Here is a 20,000-nt window from a genome sequence, read left to right as displayed (position 1 = left end):
CATCGACAGAGAGCTATGTGATTCCTCGCCTGTGGTGTTTACATTTCGTCTCTCCGTGATTATGAAGAATTTTAGGCTGTCCACAGTGTAAGGAAATTGATTATAGTACTAATATTGTATAGTGGTGCCTCAGTGTAATGTGTGTTACTTGAGATGACATAATTGGTACTTGAACTTGTGTAATGTGTGGAATACCAGAGAGTAGATTAATACGAATTTGTTTTCTTATATACTAATCTTAAATACACACATACACACACACGCGCGCGCGCGCGCGCTTACTATCTGTCAACTTGTAGACTTCACGGTAATAACATTTTTACTTTAATTGTGTGTGTAGTATTATGTAAATGTGTCTGTATTTGTACATGTGTACTTATACTCAGTACTTCCAAGCCGAAATAAAAGCTGCCTCGGTTACCTCCAGCATCTAGTTCACACCTGTTGCTTTCATTAGCAAGTGTTCCCAATGAGAAGATTTGCATTTTTCTGCCCATATCAAACGTAAACTCTGCTCCACCTGGATATTACCAGGCAATGAACTTATGGGTCTTTATCACTATTGACCAGGCATGGCACCTAGACACCTGTTTCGCGTACCAAATATCTAGTTAATATATGCTTTAACGCTTATATATGTCTTACAAGATGTCGTGACGAGGTGGCCGAGTGGTTAAGGCGTTGGACTGCTAATCCAATAGGGTCTCCCTGCGTGGGTTCGAATCCCATCCTCGTCGGAGTGTGATTTTTCTATTGAACTACCATACTTATTACCAGTTTCTATACAAAACTATTATACAGTACAACTATCATATCAAAATCATATCATATCATTTGTATGTTATTATTAGCTCTTTTAGTAGATATTCACAATTGGGAATCCATGAACACATGCAGATTCCTTTGAAATCCAGGCATGCATGCTCATATATCTTCACAACAATCATGTATAGTTATTTTGATAATCCTACAAATCTCCAATCGCATCAGAGTAGTATTGTAATGTTCTTTCACGCGGGCTTTCTGAGATCCAAGGCAATGTCCGAGGACTCGTGTTTACATTTTATAAAGAGAAAAGTACCGTGCAATTTCACATTATCCAGGACTTTTAACTGCAGCATGGAGCGCTCGAGGAATAGTCTCCATTAGATTAGTTTCTTCTTATACTTTTCTTTTTCTTTCTCCCCTTTTTCTCTATTTTCTTTTCCGTTTTCTTTCTTCTGGAGTAAATCAGCATTTCTTGATTTTTAACTTTGTAGAAAGTACTTCAAGGTTATCATTAAAAGGTCGAGATTATGTTTACAATCAAGGTTATGAAAACTTCACAATAAAGGCAAGATAACAAGAATGTAAACAAAGATATGCAAGTTATAAGGTCAAGGGTGCAATAGGGATCGAGTCAATAAACGTAAGGACACAACACATTACATAAAGGGAGAGTGACTGTCCCTGGAGGCTCACCAGAGTCATTTCATATTACTCAGTAACCTGTCTCTGCAGCACTTTAGGATACTTTGAAGTGTGAAAGCCTTCTTGCAGCCTAGGAACCCTTTGGTGACTGCCAAAGAGCAAGATGGAATACATTTTAACTCACTGGAGGCCACATATGCGTGTCACACAGCTATAACAACTACTGATTACATCTTGTAATGTTCCCAGGTATGTAGAACTTGAACACTGTTTAGAAAGGACAAAGAACAGTATATCATGAAACTCGCTGAGGAGGCTGAACACCTAACAAGCCCTGAGAAAACTGAACTCCAGATTCTCCACAAGACTACCGCCCACTCAGTAGATGGCCGGGTCATCTCAGATCTAGATCATACTGGGTTGCATTAATGCTGGGCTGAGTAATTTTAGTATGGAGCACTTTCAGTTTGGATGTAAGCGGTGTGATCCCAGTACCAGATCTATCTGTACGTAAGGAACCTCCTAAGCTGAAAGGTGGCAAAGCATCTTTGCTGAACTGTTAAAAACTGGTTATGAAACTGGGAAGGAGCATGCACTCTGAGTCATTATAGAGTGCCGTTGTGGGGTGCGTGTAGCCCACATTAACCTTACGGTGTGTGACTTGGTGCATTGAAAATTATTCTGAGAGATCCTGAACTTGGGGCGGTACTAACAGGTATTATCGGATTCATGGCAAGCCTGTATACTGGTTCTAAAAGTACTGTAAAGTGTGGTGGAGGCTTGTGAATTTTGGAGTGAGGCAAGTCTGTATTATTGCACTAATGTTCTTCAACATTTGTATGGACTGAATAATGGGTAGAGCTACCATCCAAAGTCACTATGGTACAACACTGTAGTATCAAGGACGCTAACCTTGATTCTACTGATAATACTATCCTGTCTGAGTCTCTGGAGAGCCTAGTGGCGGATCTTGATGCATTTACTAATGACCGATATTCAGGACTTAGGACCTGTTAAATCTTGTCCAGTCAGTACTTGCTTGTGAAGATGTCAAATGTACAAAGCATTTTACATTCGTTGGTATCAAAGTCTATGACTAGGCTGTCAAACCAGGGAATCGGTGGACTGCTTATACATATGTAAGAACGTGTATTTTATATAGATTACATATAAGGTATCCATTCATGTGCAATTCTCATTTTTAGCAACTTTCTTCTATGATACAATCGGCATCAAGTTGTCTTTTAAAGTTAATTTCTGTGATTACCCTGAGATTGATTTTAGTAATTGGGAAAACTATATATCCATATGTTGTAGCTGCCGTTCCTTTCTTAGGCAGGTAAAAAGTTTTGTATCACTAAAGAGCAATAGTTTGGCACAGTGTCAAAAGGTTGAAAAAGCAGTCTTTGCAGCAGTATTTATTCATATTCCTGCCTTTCTCAACAATTATCACAACGAACTCCATGCACAATTTAGTGTCCAGGTTTCTCTGTCCCTTGCGACTTCCAGTTTACATAAGTTATGGCTCCATGCATCTGTATGATTGCAACATCAAATATTCAAACAAAGTACTTGGTGGTAAACCCAGACTGTATTGATTGACATATGTGTCGAACTTTTCATTACAGTAACTATTTGTTGAAATATCTAACACATCCCAAGACATTGTTTTTGCAGCAAAGAAAATTTAAGTAAATTGTGATTCAAAATGTTTAATCTTGATTTCAGCCAGAGAGATCGTATGTCCTATTGGCTTCAAGTTCGAACTAAGCAGTAATGATTATCATATCATTAATATAAATCACTGACTGAGAAATTACACTGCTTTGACCCCAGAAAGCATGAAGGTTGTGTGAGACCTTGTCAATAGGTTAAATGACAGACATTAGAATAAAAGCCACAGTGTGTAGTTATGACCATAATTTGGTCTTCCTCAGATATCTCCTGCAAAAAAAAAAAAAAAAAAAAAAAAAAAAAAAAAAGATTGCTATCATAAAGATCGATGAACTTTTCGTTAGACTCGGCAGATAGTTACAAGGGTTTCGCTAAGGCAAGTGTGAAACCATTATAATATGGAATAAACCAAAAGATTATGATATTATGCAACCTAGTATGGTGTAAATACTTATTCTAAGCATTGCTTAGACATCAAGTGCGGGAAGCCTGATCAGTTTTAGGACCAAAAACTCGTAAATTTACCACAGTTTGTATGAAAATAATTCATACCTGTTAGGTAATTTGTCTTAGACAGCAATAAAGTATCATTTGCCCCGTTGTCACGTCTCAAAGTTAATGCTGGTAATAAAATAAACATTTACATCATTATGGACTTTGATGATAATTGGTGGCAGAATTATGTTAAACGTACATACTGCAATAAATCTTAATCTTATAATGACAATATTATTATACATTTTATATATTCAACTGAAATTTTATTAAAAAGAAATACATGTAGCAGCGCCCTTCTCTACAACTGATGGAATGACAATAAGCCACATCACATGTAGATATACCTAATGTGTAATATTACCGTTATGATATAAGCAGGATTTATTGCCACATTTACCTTATCGTCTTATCGCAATAGATTAACCAAATAGGGTTTATTACGATATAAATGTGTCCCATTACCAGCATTACTCTAGAGATGTGGGACGGGGCAAATTATAGACTTTTTCGGTCAAGATAAATTTCGGAGACCTTTCGTGAATCCCGCCTCCGAATCTCTGGTACTAATGAAAACGGCCCTTGCCCTGCCCTTGTATTTGCTCAGCAAGAGTCTTTCGGGTGGGGGGGGGGGGGGGTACTGAAAGATTGTATTGACATACAGGCATGGATTTGGGTATTATATGTGGTGTGGAAAATATAGACAAAGTTGATAAATAATATACATCAGTAAATGTTTACATATACTCAGATATACTTATTTGTGTATATATATACATACATATATATATATATATATATATATATATATATAGGGAGATTAAGAGAGAGAGATATACATATATGTGTATATATATATATAAATGTACGTATATATATATATACACACACATATATACTATATATGGATATGTGGATATATACATTTATCTATATCTATCTATATATATGAAGATATATCCATATATGTTTTGTGTGAGTGAGTGAGTGAGTGTGCGTGCATACATCCTCATCCCTATAAACTGAAAGAGACAGGGAAGTCTGTAGGAAAGTTCGCCTGCACAAGGGACTGGTTGGGCAAGTACGCGGAAAAACCTCGCCAGGTTCTTATATTGCTTTTTTTAGTTTTGTTTTGTTTCGTTTTTTATCTTACCTTTCGGCATCATGACTTTCATTTTGTTTCGTACTAGCTGGCTTCCTTCCCACTCTCTTTATTGATCTGTCTTTTCTTGTGTTTGGAATTCCGTGATCCATTATATCTTAATTAGTTAATTAATTAATTATATCTTAATTAATTGATTATTCTTTGATGTGATTTTGTGATTTCAAAATGACTTGTATATATTCCTTTTCTTTCTCTTCTTTTCCTTTTTTTTTTTTTTTTTCTTCTTCTTTTCTTTTTCATCTTTTACTGTTATATTTGCGCTTTAATAAATTTGCCTTGGTCACTTTAGGATTTTATCCGACTTTACATTTTGAAAACATATAATTTGTTATATGTGACTTTTCAGCATCATGGCGTTTTGAGCCACACATTAATTTGAGTCATATAAAGTTGTATAGCCTACAGATAAATTTAGACAGGTGTGTGTGTGTGTATCTATATCTATATATATATGTATATATGTATATATATATATATATATATATCTTTGCTTACCCCCCCCCCCCCCTACATCGCCACACACTCACAGATAATATAAATAAATAGATGGATAAAATTTCATATATATACATATATATGTAAAATATATATAAATATATATATATATATATATATATATGTGTGTGTGTGTGTGTGTGCATATATATTTATATATATACACAAAAGTAATATATATATATATGTATATATGTATGTATGTATATTTCCTTCGTGTTCATGTTATGGCTGTTTGCGCATATATATATATATATATATATATATATATATATATATATATAATATATGTATATATATGTATGTGTATATATATGTAAATATTTAAGTGTGTGCGTGTGCATGTGCGTGTATATGTATATGTGTATATATATGTATATACATACATACACAGCCTACAGCTAAGAATTAGGATAGGTATATATATATATATATATATATATATATATGGCTGTATTTACACGCACACAAACACGCATATATATATTTGTATGTGCGTGTGTTTATGTGTGTATGAATGCATGTATGTTTATAAATATCTATCTATCCATCTATTTATATATATGCACATGTATACATGTATATATGAATATTAATATAAATATACATGTGTAAATATATACACTTGTGTGTGTGTGTGTGTGTGTGCGCGCGTGCGCGCGCGTATTTTATACATATACCTGTACTTACATATATACACGTGCATATATTATCTTTCGAGATAACACCGAAAACCTTGTCGCTTCGCAATAGCAAATACCACAGAGAAATTTCTGGAGAAAAGTATTCGCCGACGAGGATGGGATTCGAACCCACGCAGGGAGACCCTATTGGATTAGCAGTCCAACGCCTTAACCACTCGGCCACCTCGTCGTCTTGCAAGGAGATCTTAGGTTATGGCTTATTGCGCTAGTCAGCTTACCGCCTGCTCCTGTCAAAGCTCAAGAACGACTGTTCTTGTGTTACATCTTAAGAAATTGCAGTGGTAGAAAGAATTAGTAATTACCATCGAACTGGAATCAAAACCATACCTTACTTTAAACAAGAACCTTACCTTAGACAAGAAGCTTACCTTAGATAACCTTGCCTTAGACGAGAACCTTACCTTGGACAAGAACTTTACATTAGTCAAACACTTAACTTTGACAATGACCTTACCCTACTTTGCCTCAGACAAGAACCTTGCCTTAGATGAGAACTTTGCCTAGACAAGCACTTCACTACCTTACCTTACACTAGATAATCTTACATTAGACAAGAGCGATACACCAGATAAGAACCTTGAATTAAATATGAAACTTACCTTAGACAAGAACGTTGCCTTAGAGCCTTCCCTTAGACAAGAACCTTGCTTTACCAAGAGCCTTACAGGAACCTTGCCCTAGACAATTACCTTACACAAGAGCCAAGCTGTAGGGAAGAACTTAGACAAGAACCTTTAGGAATCTTGTCCTAGACAATAACCTTACTTTAGAAAAGAACCTTGCCTTAGAAAAGAACTTTACCTTAGACAAGAACCTTTCATTAGAAATAGAACTTTTCCTTAGTAACCTTGCCTTAGACAAGAGCCTGACCTCAAACAAGAACTTTGCCCGAGACAAGAGCCTTACCTCTAGACAAGAGCCTTACCTTAGAGAAGAACCTTCCCATAGACAAGAACCTTACCCTAGTCAAGAATTTTGCCGTAGACGAGAAAGCTGCCCAAGACAAGAGCCTTGCCTTAGAGAAGAATCTTCTCTTAGACAAAAACCTTACCGTAGTCAAGAATCTTGCCTTAGAACTTTACCTTAAACAAGAACCTTACCTTAGACAAGCACCTTACCCTAGACAAGAACCTTACTTTAGTCAAGAACCTTGCCTAACAAGAATCTTGCCTTGGACAAGAACTTTACCTTAAACAAGAACCTAACCCTAGACAAGAGCTAACTTAATTAAGACAAGTACTTATCTTAAACAAGAAACTTTCCTTAAAAAAGAACCTTATATATACATATATATATGGTATACAAAAGAACCTTACATGTACATATACATACATATACGTATACATATATATATATATATATATATATGATCTACATATACATATTTATTTAACGCAAACGTGCATACCTTGTCTTCAGGAAATCCAACAACTAGAGGAAGAAATTTCTGAAGAAAAGTATTCGCCGACGAGGATGGGATTCGAACCCACGCAGGGAGACCCTATTGGATTAGCAGTCCAACGCCTTAACCACTCGGCCACCTCGTCGTCTTGCAAGGAGATCTTAGGTTATGGCTTATTGCGCTTATTAGCTTACCTCCCGCTTTTGCCAAATCTCCAGAACGACTGTTCTTGTGTTACATCATAAGAAATTGCAGTGGTAGGAAGAATTAGTAGTTATTAAGGTGTCAAAGATACTGGTCAATCCTTAGAGAAAAGTCCTAGGGTTGCCATTTTTCTCAAACACCTCAAATTAGATATTGCCATCGAACTGGAATCAAAACCTTACCTTACCTTAAACAAGTACCTTGCCTTGGACAAGAAGCTTACCTTAGATAACCTTGCCTTAGACAAGAACCTTCCCTTAGACCAGAGTCTTGCCTAAGACGAAAACCTTACCTTGGACAAGAACTTTACATTAGTCAAACACTTAACTTAGACAATGACCTTACCCTACTTTGCCTTAGATGAGAACTTTACACTAGATAAGAATCCTGCCTTAGACAAGAACTTTGCCTTAGGTGAGAACTTTACCTTAGACAAGCACTTCACTACCTTATCTTACACTAGATAACCTTACATTAGACAAGAGCGTTACACCAGATAACCTTGAAATAGATATGAAACTTACCATAGACAAGAACGTTGCCTTAGAGCCTTCCCTTAGACAAGAACCTAGCTTTACCAAGAGCCTTAACAGGAACCTTGCCCTAGACAATTACCTAAGACAAGAGCCTAGCTGTAGGGAAGAACTTAGACAAGAACCTTGAAGAATCTTGCCCTAGACAATAACCTTACATTAGACAAGAACTTTACTTTAGACAAGAACCTTGCATTAGAAATAGAACTTTCCCTTAGACAGTAATCTTGCCTTAGACAAGAGCCTGACCTCAAACAAGAATCTTCCCTTAGACAAGCACCCTACCCTAGACAAGAACCTTGCCGTAGTCGAGAAACCTGCCTAAGACAAGAGCCTTACCTTAGAGAAGAATCTTCCCCTAGTCAAGAAACTTGCCTAACAAGAATTTTACCTTGGACAAGAACTTTACCTTAAACAAGAACCTAACCCTAGACAAGAACCTTACCCTAGACAAGAACTAACTTAACTAAGACCAGTACTTATCTTAAACAAGAACCTTTCCTTAAAAATGAACCTTTTATATACATATACATACAAATACGTATATATATATAAATATATATATGTGGTATACATATATATTTATTTAACGCAAACTTGCACACCTTGTCCAGCAACAACTTGAGAAAGAAATTTCTAAAGGAAAGTATTCGCCGACGAGGATGGGATTCGAACCCACGCAGGGAGACCCTATTGGATTAGCAGTCCAACGCCTTAACCACTCGGCCACCTCGTCGTCTTGCAATGAGACATCAGGTTATGGCTTATTGCGCTTATTAGCTTACCTCCCGCTTTTGCCAAATCTCCAGAACGACTGTTCTTGTGTTACATCATAAGAAATTGCAGTGGTAGGAAGAATTAGTAGTTATTAAGGTGTCAGAGATACAGGTCAATCCTTAGAGAAAAGTCCTAGGGTTGCTATTTTTCTCAAACACCTTAAATTAGATATTACCATCAAACTGGAATCAAAACCCTACCTTACTTTAAATAAGACCCTTACCTTAGACAAGAACCTTACCATAGATAACCTTGCCTTAGACAAGAACCTTACCTTAGACAAGAGTCTTGCCTAAGAGGAGAATCTTACCTTGGACAAGAACTTTACATTAGTCAAACACTTAATTTAGACAATGACCTTACCCTACTTTGCCTTAGACAAGAACCTTACACTAGATAAGAATCCTGCCTTAGACTTATCTTACACTAGATAACCTTACATTAGACAAGAGCCTTACACCAGATAAGAACCTTGAATTAGATATGAAACTTACCTTAGACAAGAACGTTGCCTTGGAGCCTTCCTTTAGACAAGAACCTAGCTTTACCAAGAGCCTTAACAGGAACCTTGCCCTAGACAATTATCTTAGACAAGAGCCTAGCTATAGGGAAGAACTTAGACAAGAACCTTGAAGAATCTTGCCTTAGACACACCTTGTCTTCAGGAAATCTAGCAACAACTTGAGGAAGAAATTTCTAAAGAAATGTATTCGCCGACGAGGATGGGATTCGAACCCACGCAGGGAGACCCTATTGGATTAGCAGTCCAACGCCTTAACCACTCGGCCACCTCGTCGTCTTGCAATGAGACATCAGGTTATGGCTTATTGCGCTTATTAGCTTACCTCCCGCTTTTGCCAAATCTCCAGAACGACTGTTCTTGTGTTACATCATAAGAAATTGCAGTGGTAGGAAGAATTAGTAGTTATTAAGGTGTCAGAGATACAGGTCAATCCTTAGAGAAAAGTCCTAGGGTTGCTATTTTTCTCAAACACCTTAAATTAGATATTACCATCAAACTGGAATCAAAACCCTACCTTACTTTAAATAAGACCCTTACCTTAGACAAGAACCTTACCATAGATAACCTTGCCTTAGACAAGAACCTTACCTTAGACAAGAGTCTTGCCTAAGAGGAGAATCTTACCTTGGACAAGAACTTTACATTAGTCAAACACTTAATTTAGACAATGACCTTACCCTACTTTGCCTTAGACAAGAACCTTACACTAGATAAGAATCCTGCCTTAGACTTATCTTACACTAGATAACCTTACATTAGACAAGAGCCTTACACCAGATAAGAACCTTGAATTAGATATGAAACTTACCTTAGACAAGAACGTTGCCTTGGAGCCTTCCTTTAGACAAGAACCTAGCTTTACCAAGAGCCTTAACAGGAACCTTGCCCTAGACAATTATCTTAGACAAGAGCCTAGCTATAGGGAAGAACTTAGACAAGAACCTTGAAGAATCTTGCCTTAGACACACCTTGTCTTCAGGAAATCTAGCAACAACTTGAGGAAGAAATTTCTAAAGAAATGTATTCGCCGACGAGGATGGGATTCGAACCCACGCAGGGAGACCCTATTGGATTAGCAGTCCAACGCCTTAACCACTCGGCCACCTCGTCGTCTTGCAATGAGACATCAGGTTATGGCTTATTGCGCTTATTAGCTTACCTCCCGCTTTTGCCAAATCTCCAGAACGACTGTTCTTGTGTTACATCATAAGAAATTGCAGTGGTAGGAAGAATTAGTAGTTATTAAGGTGTCAGAGATACAGGTCAATCCTTAGAGAAAAGTCCTAGGGTTGCTATTTTTCTCAAACACCTTAAATTAGATATTACCATCAAACTGGAATCAAAACCCTACCTTACTTTAAACAAGACCCTTACCTTAGACAAGAACCTTACCATAGATAACCTTGCCTTAGACAAGAACCTTCCCTTAGACAAGAGTCTTGCCTTAGACGAGAACCTTATCTTAGACAAGAGTCTTGCCTTAGAACAGAACCTTGCTTTAGGCAAGAAACTTGCCCTAGACATTAACCTTACCTTCGACGAGCCTTCCCTTAGACAAGAACTAGCTTTAGCAAGAGCCTTACCAGGAACCTTGCCCTAGACAATTACCTTAGACAAGAGCCTAGCCGTAGGGAAGAACTTTGCCTTAGACAAGAACCTTGCTTTAGAAAAGAAATTTGCCTTAGACAAGAACCTTGCCTTAGAAAAGAACTTTACCTTAGACACGACCCTTGCATTAGAAATAGAACTTTGCATTAGACAAGGCCCTTGACTTAGTTAACTTTACCTTAGACAAGAACTTTACCTTAGAAAAGAACATTGCCATAGACTAGAACCTAGCCTTTGAAATGAACTTTGCCTTAGAAAAGAACCTTGCTCTAGACAAGAACCTTACTTTAGACAAGCACCCTACCCTAGAGAAGAACCTTGTCTTAGACGAGAAACCTACCTAAGACAAGAACCTTGACTTTGGCAAGAACGTTACCTTAGACAAACTTAACTAAGACAAGTACTTGTTTACTTATCGTAAACAAGAACCTTACCAAAGAACCTTACATGTACATATACATACATATACGTATGTATATATATATATATATATATATATATATATATATAAATATATATGATCTACATATACACATTTATTTAACGCAAACTTGCACACCTTGTCTTCAGGAAATCCAGCAACAACTCGAGGAAGAAATTTCTGAAGAAAAGTGTTCGCCGACGAGGATGGGATTCGAACCCACGCAGGGAGACCCTATTGGATTAGCAGTCCAACGCCTTAACCACTCGGCCACCTCGTCATGTTGTAATAGGCTACTAGGGCCTAAGTTATGGCCTATTGAACTTGTCCACTTACCGCCTGCTCCTGCCAAAGCTCCATAACCATTTTTTCTTTCTTCATACAAGAACCTTGCCTTAGATAAGAACCTTATTTCAGACAAGAACTTTACCTTAGGGAAGAACCTTGCCTTAGACAAGTACCTTACCTAAGATAAGACTTTACCCTAGACAAGAACCTTGTATTAGACAAGAACCTTACCTTAGACAAGAGCCTTGCCTTAGGCGAGAATCTTATCTTAGACAAGAATCTTACCTTAGACAAGCTTGCCTTAGACGACTTACCTTAGACAAGAATCTTGTCTTAAACAAGCACTTACATTAAACATGGACCTTAACCTGGACAAGAACCCTACCTTAGACAAGAACCTTGCCATAAACAAGAACCTTTCCATAGACAATAACTTTGCCCTAGACAATAACCTTACCTTAGACAAGAACCTTGTCTTAAATGAGAAACATACCTTAGACAAGAACCTTTTCTTAAACAAGAATTTACCTTAGGGCAAGGACCTTACCCTAGACAATAACCTTTGACAATAACTGCCTTAGAGAAGAAACTTTCCATGGACAAGAACCTTGCCTTAGACTTATAGGAGGACCTTACCTTATACAAGAACCTGATATATACACATATACATACATACGTATATATATAGTATACATTTACATACACATAAAAATACTTATTTAACGTAAACATGCACCTTCAATTTCTCAAGAAAAGTGTTCGCCGACGAGGATGGGATTCGAACCCACGCAGGGAAACCCTATTGGATTAGCAGTCCAACGCCTTAACCACTCGGCCACCTCGTCAACTTGCAAGGAAGTAATAGGTTATGGCTTATTGCTCTAATAGCCAGAACGACTGTTCTTGTGTTCTTGCCTGAGACAAGCACTTGCTTTAGACAAGGACCTTACCTCAGACAAGTACCTTACATTAGACAGGATCCTTGCCTTAGTGAAGAACTATACCATAGGCAAGCACTTACCCTAGACAAGAACCTTACCTTGCCTAATGCAAGAACCTACCTTAGACTTGCCCTAGACAAGAATCTTGCCTTAGACGAGAATCTTACTTTAGACAAGAACCTTGCTTTAGAAAAGAACCATACCTTAGACCAAATACTTGTCTAACACAGGAACCTTGTCTTAGACGAGAACCTTACCTTAGACAAGAACCTTACCTTAGACTAGGACTTTACCCTAGACCGGAACCTTAACAAGTAGCTTGCCATAGACAAGAGCCTTGCCTTACACAAGAATCTTGCCTTAGACAAGAACCTTGTTTTAGGCAAGAATCTTGCCATTAAACACGAACCTTGACTTAGAAAATAAACTTACCTCAGACAAAACCTTGACTTAGACAAGAACCTTGCTTTAGACTAGAACCTTACCCTAGACAAGAACCTTGACTTATACAAAAACTTAGATAAATACTTTGCCTTAGACAAGAACCTTATCATAGAGAAGAACCTTGCTCTAGACAACAGCCTTGCCTTAGAGAACAACCTTGCCACAGTTAAGAACCTCCACGAAGATAAGTACATATCTTAAGCAATAATCTTACCTTAAACAAGAACCTTATATAGAGAGAAGGGGGGGGGGATAGATTTACATATGCATACGCGTATACATATACATACGTATACATACAGGCACACCTTGCTTTCATGAAAAGTGTTCGCCGACGAGGATGGGATTCGAACCCACGCAGGGAGACCCTATTGGATTAGCAGTCCAACGCCTTAACCACTCGGCCACCTCGTCATATTAAGAATTTAGTACAGGTAGATTTACTCTATTGTCTACTGAACTTGTCAGCTTACCGCCTGCTCGTGCCAAAGCTTCAGAACGCATTTGTGTGTGTGTGTTTGTCTGTTTGTGTGTGTATATGTGGGGGGGGGGGGGGGGCATTACAGTGGTATGATGAATTAGCAGGTAATAAGGTGTCAGATATACAGATCAAGCTTTAGAGTAGGGTGGCTCTTTGTCTCAGACAACTTAAATTAGAGTATTCACTTACCCTGAAAAAGAATCTTATTTTGCCATCGAACTAGAATCAAAATTTTACTTTCACTTAAACAAGAACATTGCCTTGGCCAAAAAGCTTACCTTAGACAAGAACATTGCGTTAGATAAGAACCTTTCCTCAGACAAGGACTTAGTCTTAGACAAGAGCCTTGGCTTAGACAAGAACTGCATAAACAAGAATCTTGCCTTAGAGAAGAACCTTACCTCACACAAGAGCCTTGCCTTAGACAAGAGCCTTACCTTAGACAAGAACTGTGCCTCAAACAAGACCCATGACTAAGACAAGTACTTATCTTAGACAAGAACCTTACCTTAAACAGAAACCTTATATAAACATATACATACATATATGTATATATATGTCATACGTATAGGCATACATTTATTTACACATACATATATTTATCTATTTAACGGAAACATGAACACCTTGTCTTCATGAAATCCAGCAACAATCTGAGAGAGAAATTTCTGAAGAAAAGTGTTCACCGACGAGGATGGGATTCGAACCCACGCAGGGAGACCCTATTGGATTAGCAGTCCAACGCCTTAACCACTCGGCCACCTCGTCGTGTTGTATGATCTAAACAGTTGGGCATAGGTGACGGTCGGTTGAACCCCATCAAGAAATTGCAGGGATAGAATATTCTCTTACCCTGAAAAAAAAAAACCTTACTTTGCCATCGAACTTGAAGTAGCACCTTACCTTAACTTAAACAAGAACCTTGCCTTAGCCAAGAAGCTTTCCATAAACAAGAACTTTGTCTTGGAGAAGAAATTTACCTTAGCCAAGAACCTTGCCTTAAATGAGAACCTTACTGTAGACAAGAACCTTACCTTAGAAAAGAACTTTGCCGTAGACGAGAACCTTACCTTAGGCAAGGACCTTGCTTTACACAAGAACTTTGCCTTAGACAAGAAGCTTACTTTATGCAAGAACCTTGCACTTGTCCACTATCATTAAAACTATGACCTTCATAATTATCTTCATTTAATTTATATATCTTACAGTTGTCTTTGAACTATATATCATACAAGTGTCTTCATTTATATACTTTACAATTGTCCCAGATATTTTATTTTAATATTTCACAATATCACGTAGGGCGGATTGTGGAGCCACTTAAAGATACATCTTGGAAGACATATAAGCCAAAATGATTATCATTTGTAATAACTCGATTATATTTCATTACCACCCTTATGGAACTTGAAACACGTAAGCTCATTATAGGTGATAAACATAGATGAAGACATTTCACACAGTAAATCATATTAGACGCGAAGGGCAAACCCATTTTTAACTACGCAGCAACAGCCTGTTACACACAAGATAGGTAGCATGCATTTTACAGGAGCAGAACGACGGGGTTAAGTATCTAGGCGAGGGTCGTTTTATATAAGTAGGCAAGAATATCTAAACTCGACAAGAGAAGGGCGCTTTTGACACCAATATTAGCTAACAATTCCATTCACACATTGGTCAAACTAGACACGACTACCCACAATTAAAGAGACGTCAGGCATAATAATGTAATAGATGAGATCAATACTCTCTACGTCAATAATTTTTAGATACGACATGCATTACACTCACGGTCCTGTTTACCGTCAGCTGTACACTATACTACGTCTAATCTCAAGAAAAGGAAAAATTCATGAATATGAATAAACGGTGAATCTGAGTTCTTGTGAGCCCGTATTGAGTTAACAGTTATTCGTTTCTTGAGGATGGAAATATGGTCAGATATGTTTACATTGCTCATCATGTAGCACGAGAAGAGTTCGTATTTAGATAATTTACTACGCGAATAAGAGGATGCAGCGATAGGGCAGTTCCCCCAGTGATAATTTATTATCATTTCAAAGGTATGTTTGAGTGTCTTTGAGTGAAATGTAGAACTTACGTCAGTAGTAAGTAGGCCATCCAGGTTCTGGTGGTTTCATTAAGATAAACAGATACATATATACATATACAAGGAAATGTACAGAAAATGATATACATACAAAACTTCAGCCAATATTTTAACACCAATCATGGCACAAACGTACTTTCTCTAGAGTCCTAAATTATTCACACTTTATTATATCTGTATATTACATACTTCACACTACATATTACAGAAGTACAGTTAACAGTGTTATAACCGATAGAGGTACATACGAAATAATCGCACAGTACAGGAGTAATATTAAGCCAGCTAAACAGCCAGGCATTAAATTTTCATCGAAAAATAGAAAGCGGGCTGATAGGTTTTGGTCTAAAATTTACAAAAGTCTCTTATTGACCCGAGCAAAAGGTTCGAACCGCTTATCATATGCTACCAAGTGTGGCGATTCCAATTTTATGGTTTTCCAAGTGAAATTAGAAATTCATAGTAGTGATCATACAGATATATTTATATAGTTACCTAATAGGCTGTAATATATCATAAAAAAAACTTGGGATATGGATGTTGATTATAACACGCAACACACAATCTCTCTCTCTCTCTCTCTCTCTCTCTCTCTCTCTCTCTCTCTCTGTGTGTGTGTGTGTGTGTGTGTGTGTGTGTGTGTGTGTGTGTGAGTGTGAGTGTGAGTGAGTGTGTGTGTGTGTGTGTGTGTGTGTGTGTGTGTGTGTGTGTGTGTGTGTGTGTGTGTGTGTATGTGTGTGTGTGTGTGTGTGTGTGTGTGTGATCATAACCACTTGCCATATATAGCATGCATTGACTGTTCTCATATTTCAGTACTACTAGTTGTGTCATTATCAGTAATCATAAAATTACATTCTGAAAGCGCTATTACACGCCACAATTACCATTACGGCAAAGTGTGTCAATACGATGATAGAGACAAGACTTCGAATTAGAGAGATGCCTGTAACTTCAATAATAAGCATAATGACACATGCAATGAGATTACACATGTTACTATTTCCAAAGCATTTTTTTTTTTTTTTTTAAACAAAATTATACATAGGTAAGCACTGATAACTACGAACAATGCCGAAATCTGGGTTGTTGTGTCGGATTCTCATAATTTGCCGTAATTGGGGCACCACTGTTGTACTCTGTAGGATTTGAAGGAATAGTTAGAAGATAAACATCAAAATCAATTGTTTTGGTACGATGCACTTTTCAATAATGTTTAAGATGGTCTGTCAGCAAGGAGAAAAGGCTAAATTGCTTAGTTTATCGGTCTGGTTTCGTGCTTGTCGTCTATAGGGTATATAGGCTTAGCACTGTTTATACTATATTAACAATATAACCCTATTGTACAATAATAATATATAACATGTGAGTATTTGTATGCACACGTATACAAAGTGTGAGTGTGAGTGTGTGTGTGTGTGTGTGTGTGTGTGTGTGTGTGTGTGTGTGTGTGTGTGTGTGTGTGTGTGTGTGTGTGTGTCTGTCTTTATATACATATATAGATATATATATTCATATATTTATACATATATATTTGTGTGTGTGTGTGTGCGTGTACGTGCATGTGTGTATATAATGTGCATTAAGGTATGTATGTATATAGCTACACCCGCACACACACATACACATATGTGTGTGTGTGTGTGTGTGTGTGTGTGTGTGTGTGTGTGTGTGTGTGTGTGTGTGTGTGTGTACATGTATGTGTGTGTATTTAAACATATATATTACATATACAAATCATATATATATATATATATATTATATTATATATATAATATATATGTATATATACATTTATATGTATATGTATACATATCCATATATAACATATATAAATGTATATATTCATATATGTATACACACATATGTGTGTGTGTGTTTGTATGTCGATGTATAAATAATATATATATATGTATAAATGTGTGTGTATATATTTATGTATATATATAACGATGTAAAAAAAAAAAAAAAAAGATAAACAACAGAATATGTATACAATTAATTTAATTTTGTAATCTTTACACATAAGTATCGTAATAGCTTAATTACACATTTTCAGCATGTTGTAGCCAGGTGTTTCTTTATGAATTTACATATTCATATTTTATATGTCATGTCAAAATTATATTTCCGTCATTATATTATTCTAAGAACTAATGATTTACAATACTTGCAAGTAATAAATAAAATTCAGTAAGAAAGTATTTTAACGAATGCGACCATCATCACCAACATCATCACCACCACCTCTACCAACCTCACCACCACCACTACCATCATCTTCACCATCATCATCACCAACATCATCACCACTACCACCACCACTACCATCATTTTCACCATCAGCACCACCATCATAACCACCACCACCACCATCACCACCACCACCACCACCACTATCATCACCATCACCACCACCACCACTATCATCATCATCACCATCACCACCACCATCATCATCATCATCACCATCATCATCACCACCACCACCATCATCATCATCATCATCATCATCATCATCATCATCATCGTCATCATCACCACCATCATCATCATCATCACCATCATAATAATCATCATCAACACCACCACCATCATCATCACCACCATCATCATCACCACCATCATCATCATCATCACCACCATCATCATCATCATCATCATCACCACCACCACCACCATCATCATCATTACCACCATCATCATCATCATCATCACCACCACCACCACCACCATCATCATCATCATCATCACCACCATCATCACCACAACCACTATCATCATCACCATCATCATCACCACCACCATAATCATCATCATCGACACCACCATCATCATCATCACCACCATCATCATCATCATCACCACCACCACCACCATCATCATCAGCATCATCACCACCATCATCATCACCACCACCATCATCATCATCACCATCATTATCTCCACCACCATCACCACCACCATCATCATCACCACCACTATCATCATCATCACCACCACCATCATCATCATCATCACCATCATCACCAACATCATCATCACCACCACCACCATCACCACCACCACCACCACTATCATCATCACCAACATCATCACCACCACCATCATCACCACCATCACCAACATCATCACATACCACCATCACCATCGTCACCATCGTCAATTAAAGGCCAATAGAGCCGGTGATACATTCTCGTGCAACAAAAAAATCTTCCTCTTTGCGTTTTCTCCTGTGTTCGTTTTTCTCTCATACATTTTCTAAAAATATCGGTTATCCTCGTTTTCTCTCTCTTCCTTTTCTTCGTAGGACTTTACGAAGATTTCGGTTGTCTTCGTTTGGCGGATAGTGTAACCAAACCATTTTTTTTTTTTTTTTTTTTTTTTATGAATGAATGCATCAACACTCAGGACTGTGTAGAGTATATAAGTATTATTGCGCATGTTCTGGTTGTGAATGAAATGCATGACACCGGTACAGAGTGTTTCGAATCGCATGACCGGCATTGTGTCACTATTTTGACACATTTCATATTATTATTATCATGTTTGAGAGAAATGGTTTGTTTCACTTTTGTTCTCGGTGGGTTTTTTTTCACTCCACTTGTATATGAAGTTGCTTTCAGGATGTGTGTGATATGTCTGTACATAGAGAACATGCACATTCAATATGACTCTTTTTTTTTTCTATTTTTCATTCCAGTTGTAGAAGAGTATGCCTGTAGTAATGTGTGTGATATTCCTGTACACAGAGCAAATGCACATTCACTGGTGACCAGGCATATTGCCATGCAGCTGTGCAAGTAGATTAACATTGCGTACTGTAAGACGAGGTGGCCGAGTGGTTAAGGCGTTGGACTGCTAATCCAATAGGGTCTCCCTGCGTGGGTTCGAATCCCATCCTCGTCGAATAGTCGTTTTCCTTGAAACCAGCACATGAATACAAGGTGTCTGACCAAAGTTAACGTCAAAGCACGTTTCAATAGAAGTAGACGCTTATACTCTTAAAATTATAAATAAATAAAACTGAATGAAAAAAGTCTGCGGATGATTTACAATAAAAAACGCTGGTTAGCTGTTGTTCAGTGGGGTAAAGTTCGGTCAGATGTAGTTAGACCAAAGTAAGGCGTTCGATAGGATAGAGCTGGGGTAGATGAAGCTAATCGACAGAGGCTTGTCAGCTGTAGCTCAACAGATGCTACACGATGGGAGGATCATGTAAGTGAGCGCACGCACACGCGCGCACACACACACACACACACACACACACAAACACACACACACACACACACACACACACACACACACACACATCCATATATATA

At 37.5% G+C, this 20,000-nt stretch overlaps 1 protein-coding gene and 11 non-coding genes across 12 annotated transcripts in view; 3 read left to right on the top strand and 9 right to left on the bottom strand.

Annotated features, from left to right (window-relative positions):
* Positions 1-20,000, top strand: part of LOC125040855 (F-box/LRR-repeat protein 12-like) — a 50,004-nt gene that overhangs the window by 8,102 nt on the left and 21,902 nt on the right. The window lies entirely within an intron of this gene.
* Trnas-gcu lies at positions 656-737 on the top strand. Its single transcript has one exon. It is a non-coding gene; the product is annotated as a tRNA-Ser (tRNA).
* Positions 6,031-6,112, bottom strand: Trnas-gcu. Its single transcript has one exon. It is a non-coding gene; the product is annotated as a tRNA-Ser (tRNA).
* On the bottom strand, positions 7,409-7,490 carry Trnas-gcu. The gene has a single exon. It is a non-coding gene; the product is annotated as a tRNA-Ser (tRNA).
* Trnas-gcu lies at positions 8,737-8,818 on the bottom strand. The gene has a single exon. It is a non-coding gene; the product is annotated as a tRNA-Ser (tRNA).
* On the bottom strand, positions 9,574-9,655 carry Trnas-gcu. The gene has a single exon. It is a non-coding gene; the product is annotated as a tRNA-Ser (tRNA).
* Trnas-gcu lies at positions 10,411-10,492 on the bottom strand. The gene has a single exon. It is a non-coding gene; the product is annotated as a tRNA-Ser (tRNA).
* Trnas-gcu lies at positions 11,610-11,691 on the bottom strand. The gene has a single exon. It is a non-coding gene; the product is annotated as a tRNA-Ser (tRNA).
* On the bottom strand, positions 12,463-12,544 carry Trnas-gcu. Its single transcript has one exon. It is a non-coding gene; the product is annotated as a tRNA-Ser (tRNA).
* On the bottom strand, positions 13,417-13,498 carry Trnas-gcu. Its single transcript has one exon. It is a non-coding gene; the product is annotated as a tRNA-Ser (tRNA).
* Trnas-gcu lies at positions 14,252-14,333 on the bottom strand. Its single transcript has one exon. It is a non-coding gene; the product is annotated as a tRNA-Ser (tRNA).
* Positions 19,503-19,584, top strand: Trnas-gcu. Its single transcript has one exon. It is a non-coding gene; the product is annotated as a tRNA-Ser (tRNA).

This window comes from Penaeus chinensis, chromosome 29 (genome assembly GCF_019202785.1).
Source record: "Penaeus chinensis breed Huanghai No. 1 chromosome 29, ASM1920278v2, whole genome shotgun sequence".
NCBI classification, from domain to species: Eukaryota; Metazoa; Arthropoda; class Malacostraca; order Decapoda; family Penaeidae; genus Penaeus; species Penaeus chinensis.
This window is presented reverse-complemented; position numbering and strand designations above follow the sequence as displayed.